Source organism: Furipterus horrens, unplaced genomic scaffold, assembly GCF_987537825.1.
Source record: "Furipterus horrens unplaced genomic scaffold, mFurHor1.1.pri manual_scaffold_1, whole genome shotgun sequence".
In the NCBI taxonomy this organism is placed as follows: Eukaryota; Metazoa; Chordata; class Mammalia; order Chiroptera; family Furipteridae; genus Furipterus; species Furipterus horrens.
The window spans coordinates 123,749,731-123,760,313 of record NW_028327171.1 but is presented as its reverse complement, the minus strand read 5'-3'; the positions used below and the strand labels follow the sequence as shown (position 1 = coordinate 123,760,313).

Sequence of the window (10,583 nt, the reverse complement as noted above, 5' to 3'; positions counted from 1 at the left end):
ACTTTTCACTTTGTTGCTGTAGGCTGGGAAGCCCGGCTGGGGGTTTAGACCCTATCCTTCTCAGGGGAAACCCCAGCTGCTGAGCTATTTCTCAGTCCCTTCAGCTGCCACCCGTGTTAGCCCAGCCAGCCCTTTTGCATCTCTGCACTTCCAACCTGTCACTTTGTGATGAAGCAGCTTTTTCTGTCTCTCCATGGCTGTAAGACTTCTCACCAGCTAGTGTTCAGTTGGTTATTCCAGATGATTTTTCCACAATTAAGTTTTAAGTCCAGATTGTTCCCCGGAGGAATTTAGTGTAGCTCCCACTTACTACTCCACTATCTTGGAACCCTCATTCTTTTTTAAAATTTAAATATTTTATTGTTTCTGGTATTACAGTTTTTCCAATTTATTCCCCTTTGCCCACTCCACCAAGCCCACCCTTCCACACTACTGCAGTCAATCCTCACACTGTTCTACACTTTCATTTTTAATTTTGGTAATTAGAAACTTCTCTCTTTTTTTAACTCAATATGGCTAAATGTTATTTTGGTGATATTTTCCAAAGAACCAGTGGTTGTTTTTTTAAAAAATTTCCTCTATTGTTTTTTATTCTTGATTTTACACATCTATGCTTTGATTTTGTTTCTTTTTTTAGCTTTCATTTTTTTAGTTTTTTTCCCTACTCCTTTAATGTGTAAATATAAGTTTTTGATTTGAGATCTTCATTTTTAAAATATAAAACTGCATCTTCTTTATTTTGCTTACTTTAATTTCAGAACAAAATAAAAAACACAATACACAACAAATCCAAGTCCAATGTCAACTATGAGAAGGGAAGGCTTGAGGTCCTTGTAACCTGCCTTAGGCAAAGACAGGAGAGGGAAAAAAAAAAACAACACTAAACAGCAGAGTAAACCAGGTGGGCTAGAGCCACTCAGGGATGCTTGGGAAGTTATGAAGACACTACACAGAGTACAGACACAAGGTCTGCAGGTAGAAACCCTTAATCTACTTCTTCCATTCGAGAGACATCCTCATCTCGTTCAAGGTGGGGGCAATGTCATCTGGAACAGCAGCACTAGGTTCTTCTGCTGTCACTTTATCTTCATCAATGCCTAGGCCTGGCTTGATCTTATGATAAATACAGTTGGAGTAGGTCTGGGGATCCTCAAGTGAGAAGCCAGAAGAGAGCAGTGCAGTTTCAAACAGCAACACCACAAGGTCCTTGACAGTATTGTCATTCTTGTCTGCCTCTGCCTTCTGCCATAGAGTCTCCAGAATGGGGTGGTTGGGGTTGATCTCCAGGTGCTTTTTGTCCATCATGTAACCCATTTTAGAGTTATCATGAATTGCCTGAGCTTTCATGATATGCTCCATATTAGCTGTCCAGCTGTAGGTGCTAGTCACAATACAGTAGGGTGAAGACACAAGCCTATTGGAGATTGTCACCTTCTCAACCTTCTTATCCAAGATCTTCATGAGGTTGCAGAGGTTCTCGAACTTGGCCTTGCACTCATCCATTTTCTTCTCCTCCTCTTCATCTTCAGGTAGCTCCAGGCCCTCCTTGGTAACTGAGACCAAGCTTTTCCCATCAGACTCCTTGAGATGCTGTACACAGTACACACCAGTAGGCTCTGTCATATAAACTACCTAAAATCCCAGCTTCTGCACTTGCTTCACAAAAGCTCTTTGCTTTCATCAGTGATGTAATCGATGAACTTCTGGGTCTCCTTCACGTGAGAGACATATTTCAGAAGAGAAGTCATTTTATAACCAGAAGCTCAGAAAGGCATTGCTGATCAGTTGACTCATCATGGATTCCCGGCTTTAGGTTTTTGGAGAATGTCTCATAGAATTTCTTATAATTCTCTATCCTCTGCCAGCTCAGAGAAAAGCTCAAGGAATTTCTTAACAATGTTTTTATGAATTATCTTCAAGATTTTGCTCTGCTGGAGCACTTCTCTAGAGGTGTTAAGGGACAGGTCCTCAGAATCAACCACACCACAGATGAAGTTGAGATACTCCGGTATCAACTTATCACAGCTGGCCATGATGAACACATGGAAGACATACAGTTTGATGTCGTTCTTTTTGTTCTTAAAAAGATCAAAGGGACCCTGATGGGGAATGAATAGCAATGCCATGAATTCCAACTGACCTTCCCAAGTGGTCTTCCCAGTCATTGGTAAGGCTCTTATAGAACTCTCCATATTCCTCCTGGGTGATGTCATGAGGGTTTCTGGTCCAAATGAACTTGGTCTTGTTCATTTCTTCATTATTGAGGTATTCCTCCTTAATCATCTTTGTTTTCCTTTTCTTATCCTTAGCACTATCATCCTCATCTGAGCCCACATCTCCAATCTTGGGCTTATCCTCATCATCTATACTTTTCTCTTCTTTCTCCCATTTCTCTTCTTCTGCTCCATCATCACTGATTTTCTTCTCTCATTTCTTCTCCAAATAAAGGGTTATAGGATAACCTATGAATTATGAGTGCTTCTTCACCATTTCTTTGACCCACCTCTCCTCTAAGTACTCTGTCTGATCTTCTTTGAGGTGAAGAATCACTTTGGTACTCCAGCCAATAGGCTAATAATGGTCAGCTTGCATAGTGAATGAATCTCCATCAGAAGATTCCCAAGCATACTACTCATCATCATTGTTCTTTGTAATCAGAACTACATTTTCTGCCACCAGGTAGGCAGGATAAAAGCCAACACCACACTGTCCAATCATGGAGATGTTTGTACCAGTCTGAAGAGCCTCCATAAATGCTTTTGTACCAGACTTGGCAATGGTCCCCAAATTATTTATGAGATCAGCTTTGGTCATGCCAATGCCTGTGTCTACCAGAGTCAAGGTGCACTCCTGGGAGTTAGAGATGATGTCGATTTTCAGCTCTTTACCACTGTCCAGCTTGGAAGGGTCAGTCAGAAACTCATAGTGTATCTTGTCCAATGCATCAGAAGCATTAATAATCAACTCCTGAAGGAAAATTTCCTTGTTAGAGTAGAAGGTGTTAATGATGAGAGACATGAGTTGGGCAATTTCTGCCTGGAAGGCAAAAGTCTACACTTCCTTTCTCCATGGTGCACTTCCTAGGGCATTTTGCAGGTGAAGATATGCAAGTAATAGAGAGCAGGGACTGTTTTCAGTTCACACATGGTAAACAGTGTGCACAGGATTGACTTGAGAGACGAGATCTTTCTTCATTTTTTTTGTTTTTTACCAGTCAAGGCCCTTTTATTTTCAATTTTATTATTGTCATTGGAATTTCTTATCTTCCATATATTTATTAGGACAGGCTAGAAAAACAGGTACAATTGAGCAGTGTCTCTTTTCTCCTCACCTGTGATAAAAATGAGCTGGAAATACTCTTTTTTTCTTTCTTTCTTCCTTTTAAAGTATATTTTACTGATTATGTTGTTACAGTAGTCCCATTTTTTTTTCCTTTTGCTCTCCTCTGCTCAGTACCTCCCTTCTGTCCAACAATTCCCCTCACTTAGTTGATGTCCATGGGTCGTGCATATAAGTTCTTTGGCTTCCCCCTGTCCTATCTTCTTCTTAACTTCCCTCTGTCTATGTCATACCAACCAATTATGCTTCTTCATCCCTGCACCCTATCCCTATTTCTCCCCTTTCCTTTTAAATGATCCCCATACTTATGATTCTGTTCATATTCTGGTTTGCTTCGTTGGATTTTGTTTTTGTTTTTTAAATTCAGATATTGATAGTTGGGTATTTTTTGTTATTTTAATATTCATAATTTTGATCTTTTTCTTAAGTAAGTCCCCTTGACATCTCATATAATAATAGCTTGGTGATGATGAGCTCCTTTAGCTTTACCTTGTCTGGGAAGCGTTTTATCTGCCCTTCCATTCTAAATAATAGCTTTGCTGGATAGAGTAACCTTGGTTGTAGGTCCTTTATTTTCATTACATTGAATACTTGTTGCCAGTCCCTTCTTGCCTGAAAAGTTTCTTTTGAGAAGTCAGCTGATAGACTTATAGGCACCCCTTTGTAGGTAACTCTCTGCTTTTCTCTTGCTGGTTTTAAGATTCTCTCTTTATCTTGAACCTTTGGCATTTTAACTATGATGTGTCTTGTTGTGGTCCTCTTTGGGTCTAGCTTGTTAGGGATTCTCTGTGCTTTCTGGACTTGTATGTCTATTTCCTTTGCCAAATTTGGGGAGTTTTCCTTCATTATTTTTTCATATAAGCTTTCAGTTTCTTGCTTTTCCTCTTCTTCTGACACCCCTATGGTTCAGATGTTGACATTTTTAAGGTTGCCCGAGTTTCCTAAGCCTCTCTTCATTTTTTTTTTCAATTCTTGTTTCCTCATTCTGTACTGGTAGACTTTATTCTTTTTTTATGTTCCAAATCATTTATTTGAACCCCAGTTTCCTTCCCTTCACCATTGGTTTTGTGTGGATTTTCCTTCGTTTCATCTAGCATAGCCTTCACTTCTTCCCTTATGCGTTTGCCATACTTAAGCATATCTGTCAAGCCTGTGAGCATCTTTATCACCAGGGTTTTGAACTCTATGTCTATTAGGTTGGTTATCTCCTCATCTGTGAAGTTGGCTATCTCCTTGTCACTTAGTTCTCCCACTGGAACCTTGATCTGTTCCCTCTTTTGAGCCATACTTTTCTGTCTCCTCATCTTGACAGGCTCCTCTGTTTGCCTCTGTGTCTTAGGTAGCACTGTCATACAGTTACGTTGTATGGGGCAGAGCCTTAGGTATTTGTCAGTATAGGTGATTTGTTTCACCATGTTATGGCACTCTATGTGGGGGAGAGGTCTGAGAGGGAACAATGCCACTTTCTTACCACTTACCCCTTTTCCAGGCACTTCTCCCACTTCTGTATGAAATGGTGCCTCTCTAGCTGTTGCCTTGGCTCTTGTTCCCAGTGTGGGTGGGTCTGCAGACATTCTAGAACTGTGGGGGCCCTTTAAACTAGAAGACTCACTGAGAGACCAGCAGTTTCTTCCTCCACCCCAACTCCCACTGGTTTGCACAGTCAGAAGCAATGAGGCTTTATTTTCCCTGGTGCTGGAACAGTGAGCTGTGCGGTCTGGTCTGGTACTGGGAGTGCTTCCCATGTGTCCCTCCCTACTTTTTAAAAATTGTGACTGCACTTTCTGCCGACCTGCCGCTGCCATCACTGCAGCTGCATCCTCCATGCCCCAGCTTGGCCCCTCCTACCTGTTTGGATGAGTCTTCGTTCTTTTTATCTTTGTTTGTTGAACTTCCATGCATCTCAATTTTCTGAAGCTTCTAGTTGTCTCTAGTTTTGAGGTAGTTGTATGCCTTCTTCATTGAGGAGGAAGATGCAGCGTGTTTCTCCAGGCCTCCATCTTGGACAGAAGTTCAAGATCTTTCTTCATTTTTAATGAGAATGTTTATAACTGTAGATTTTTCTCTTAGCACAGCTTTTTCAGCATCTGATAAATATTGTTATGTTTTAGTTTTATTTTCATTTGTATCAAGGTATTTTATAATTTTCCTTGTGATTTTTTTTGACCAACTGGTTGTTTAATAGTATGTTGGTTAGTTTTTACATAATTTTTAAATTTTCAGTTTTCATTCTGTAATTGATGTCTAGTTTTAGTCCCTCGTGGTCAGAAAAGATATTTTGAATAATTCTTATTTTTTAAAATTGTAGTTGTTTTGTTACATAACATATGGTCTATTCTGGAGAATGTTTCATGTAAAACAAGGAAAATATCTATTGTGCTGTTGTTTGATGGAGTGCTTTGTATATCTCCATTAGATTTAATTGACTTATACTGTTCTTAAGTCCTCTCTTTATTGATCTTATACCTGATTGTTCTATCTAATTGAAAGTGGGGTATTGAAGTCTCCAACTATTCTTGTAGATGTGTATTTTTCTCTTAAAATTTGACAGTGTTTATATATATATTTAAATTTTTACTTATTGGTTTTTCAATTACAGTTGTCCCATTTTTTCTCCATTTCTCCCCCCTACCCAGCCCACCCCTTCTCCCACAATCATATCCCTCCCCGTTGTCAATGTCCATGAGTCATTTATACACATTCCTTGACTAAATCCTTCTTTTACTTATCCCCCTTCTCTCCCTTTCCCTCCCCCCTATTGACTGTTATTCTGCTCCTTGTTCAATTTAGTTCATTTGTTTATGTTGTTCTTTAGTTTCCTGTATTAGGTGATATCATATGGTATTTTTCTTTCTTTGCCTGGCTTATTTTACTAAGCATAATTCTCTCTAGTTCCATCCATGTTGTCGCAAATGGCAGGAGTTCCTTCTTTCTCTCTGCTGCATAGCATTCCATTGTGTAAATGTACCACACTTTTTTTGATCCACTCACCTACAGGCTGTTTCTAGCACTTAGCAATTGTAAACAGCACTGCTATGAACATAAGGGTGCATAAGTACTTTTGAACTGGGACTTCAGGATTTTTCAAATATAATCCTAGCAACGGAATGGCTGGTTCAAAAGGCAGTTCCATTTTTAGTTTTTGGAGGTAATTCCATACTGCTTTCCATAGTGGCTGCACCAGTCTGCATTCCCACCAACAGTGCACTAGGGTTCCCGTTTCTCCACATCCTTGCCAGCACTTGTTGTTTGTTGATTTGTTGATGATGGCCATTCTGACTGGTGTAAAGTGGTATCTCATTGTGGTTCTTACTTGCATCTCTCTGATGACTAGTGACGTTGAGCATTTTTTCATGTTTCTATGGGCCTTCTGTATGTCCTCTTCAGAGAAGTGTTTGTTCAGGTCCTTTGCCCATTTCTTAATTGGGTTGTCTGTTTTCTTGATGTTGAGTCATATAAGCTCTTTATATATTTTGGAGATCAGTCCCTTGTCTGAGATATCATTGGCAAATATGTTTTCCCATACGGTTGGTTTCCTTTTCATCTTGCTGATGTTTTCTTTTGCTGAGCAGAAACTCTTCAGTTTGATGTAGTCCCATTTGTTTATTTTTTCCTTTATTTCTCTTGCCTTAGGAGATGTATCCGTGAAGATACTGTTACGTGGGATATCTGAAATTTTCCTGCCTATGTTTTCCTCTAGGACTTTTATAGTGTCATGGCTTACATTTAAGTCTTTGATCCATCCTGAGTTTATTCTCATGTGTGGTATAAGTTGGTGGTCTAGTTTCATTTTTTTGCACATCCCTGTCCAGTTCTCCCACACCATTTGTTAAAGAGGCTCTTCTCACTCCATTTTATGTTCTTTCCCCCTTTATCAAATATTAGTTGACCATAGATTCCTGGATTTATTTCTGGGCTCTCTATTCCATTCTATTGATCTATATGTCTGTTCTTATGCCAGTACCAGACTGTTTTCATCACAATGGCTTTGTAGTATTGTTTGATGTCTGGTATTGTGATTTTTTCTGCTGTGTTTTTCTGTCTCAAGATTGCTTTGGCTATTCGGGGTCTTTTTTGGTTCCATATGAGTTTTTGAAGTATTTTTTCCAGGTCTGCGAAATATGTCTTTGGTATTTTAATAAGGATTGCATTGAATCTGTAAATTACTTTGGGTAGTATGGCCATTTTGATGACGTTGATTCTTCTATCCAAGAATATGGTATTTACTTCCATTTATTTGTATCTTTCTTAATTTCTTTCTTCAATGTTATGTAATTTTCAGAGTACAAGTCTTTTATCTCTTTGGTTAAGTTTATTCCTAGGTACTTTATTTTTCTTGTTGCTTTGGTAAATGGTGTTTTCTTTTTTGTTTCTGTCTCTGATATATTATTGCTGGTGTACAGAAATGCCTTACATTTCTGTATATTATTTTGTACCCTGCTATTTTGCCAAATTTGCTTATTATATCGAGTAGTTTTTTAGTGGAGTCTATAGGGTTTTCTGTGTATACTATCATGTCATCTGCATATAATGATAGCTTTAATTCTTCTTTCCAAATTTGAATTCCATTTATTTCCTTTTCTTGTCTGATTGCTGTGGCTAGGACTTCCAACACTATGTTGAATAGGAGTGGAGAGAGTGGACATCCTTGTCTTGTTCCTGATTTCAGGGGGAATGCTTTCAGTTTTTGTCCATTGAGTATGATGTTGGCTTCAGGCTTCTCATATATAGCTTTAATTATGTTAAGGTATGCTTCCTCTATTTCTATTTTGCTGAGTGTTTCCATCATAAATGGGTGTTGTACTTTATCAAATGCTTTTTCTGCATCTATTGATATGATCATGTGATTTTTTCTTTCATTTTGTTTAGGTAGTGTATTATATTTATTCAATTTTGCATATTAAACTATCCTTGCATCCCTGGGATAAATCCCACTTGATCATAGTGTATGGTCTTTTTAATGTATTGCTGGATCCTGTTTTTCAATATTTTGTTATAGATTTTAGCATCTATATTCATCAGTGATATTAGCCTGTAGTTTTTTTTCTTTGTTGTGTCTTGATGTGGTTTTAGAATTAGGGTAATACTGGCTTCATAGAAAGAGTTTGGAATTTATTTCCTCTTTTTGAATTTTTTTGGCATAGTTTGAGGAGGGTAGGGGTTAGTTCCTCCCTAAACGATCTGTAAAATTTGCCTGTAAAGCCATTTGGTCCAGGATATTTTTTATTACTGTTTCAATTTCCTTCTTTGTTATTGGTCTGTTGAGACTTTCTACTTCTTCTTGATTCAGTTTTGGAAGGTTATATATTTCTAGAAATTTGTCCATTTCTTCTAGGTTGTCAAATTTCTTGCCATACAGTTGTCTGTAGTAATTTCTTACAATCCTTTGTGTTTCTGTGATATTGGTCGTGATTTCTCCTCTTTCATTTCTGATTTTGTTTATTTGGGTCTTCTCTCTTTTTTTCTTGACGAGCCTGGCTAAGGGCTTGTATTTTGTTTATTTTTTCAAAGAACCAACTCTTAGTTTTGTTGATCTTTTGAATTGTTTGTTTGGTCTCTATGTCATTTAATTCTGCTTTGATCTTGATGATTTCCTTTTTTCTTCTTGCTCTAGGCTTTGTTGTTCTTCCTCTAGTTCTTGTAGCTGTAGGGTTAAATTTTTTATTTCAGATTCTTCTGTTTTTTTCAGATATGCTTGTATTGGTATGAACTTTCCTCTTATGACTGCTTTTGCTGTGTCCAATAGGTTTTGGGCTGTTGTATATTCATTATCATTAGTTTCCAAAAATTTCTTGATTTATTCTTTGATGTCATTGTTAACCCATTCATTATTTAATAGCATGTTATTCATTCTCCATGAGTTTGGATTTCTTTGATTTTTTTTCTCTGAGGTTGATTTCTAGTTTCAAGGCATTGTGGTCTGAAGAGATGCTTGATATGATTTCAATTTTCTTGAATTTGTTGAGGCTTTTTTGTGTGTCCTTCCATGTGGTCTATCTTTGAAAATGTCCCATATGCATTTGAAAAGAATGTATATTTTGTTTCTTTGGGGTGAAAAGTTCTATTTATATCAGTTAAGTCCATGTGGTTTAGTGTGTTGTTCAATGCCTGTATATCCTGTGTTTTTCTTTGCTTCAAAGATTTGTCTATTGTTGATAATGGAGTGTTGAAGTCTCCTACTATGAATGTGTTGCTGTTAATATCTTTTTTGTGGTTTTCTAATATTTTTTTTTTTATGTATTTGGGTGCTTCTATATTGGGTGCATATATGTTTTTTCAATATTATATCTTCTTGATGGATTGTTCCTTTAAGTATTATGAAATGTTCTTCTTTATCTTTTTTTATTGCCCTTGCTTTGAAATCCATTTTGTCTGATATGAGTACTGCTACCCCAGCTTTTTTTTCATATCTGTTTGCTTGAAATACTTTTTTATATCCCTTTACTTTCAGTCTTTTTAAATCTTTTGTTTTGAGGTGTGCTTCTTGTAGACAGCAAATATGTGGGCCCTGTTTTTGTATCCATTCTGCTACCCTATGTCTTAAATTGGAGCATTTAATCCATTTACATTTAAGGTTATTATTGGCATGTATTTATTCATTTCCCGTTGTACCTGTGTTCCTCTCCTTCTCTTTTTCTTCTTCTTTTTCTTAAAGCATTCCCTTTAGCATCTCTTGCAATGCTGGTTTGGTGGAGATGTATTTTTTTAGCCTTTCTTTGTTTGAGAAACTTTTTATTTCACCTTCCATTTTGAATGAGAGTCTTGCTAGTTAGAGTATTCTTGGTTGTAGGCCTTTGTTTTTCATTGCTTGAAATATTTTTGACCATTCTTTTCTGGCCTGTACTGTTTCTGTTTAGAAATTGGTCGATAGCCTTATTGGAGCTCCCTTGTATGTTATTTGCTTTTTTTCTTGTAGCTTTTAGGATTCTCTCTTTATATATATCGAAATTCAGATATTTGGTACATATATGTCTATAATTATTACTTTTTCTTGGGGTATTTACTCTTTACCAATATATAATGTCCTTTTTAGTCCAGTTAACAATTTTTGACTTAAAGTTTATTTTATCTAATGTTAATGTAGTCACCCAGCTTTCTTTTGGTTACTGTATATGTGGAAAATCTTTTTCTATCATTTCACTTTCAACACATTTTTTGTCCTTAAATAGTTAAAATTTGGAAGTAGCTCAAGTGTCCATCAGTAGCTAAATGTATAAAAAAATTGTAGTACATTTACACAATGG

General features: G+C 37.2%; 1 pseudogene; it reads right to left on the bottom strand.

Moving 5' to 3' along the window:
- Positions 1-985: 985 nt before the first annotated feature.
- Positions 986-3,089, bottom strand: LOC150021876 (heat shock protein HSP 90-beta pseudogene; annotated as a pseudogene).
- Between the last annotated feature and the right edge of the window lie 7,494 nt (positions 3,090-10,583).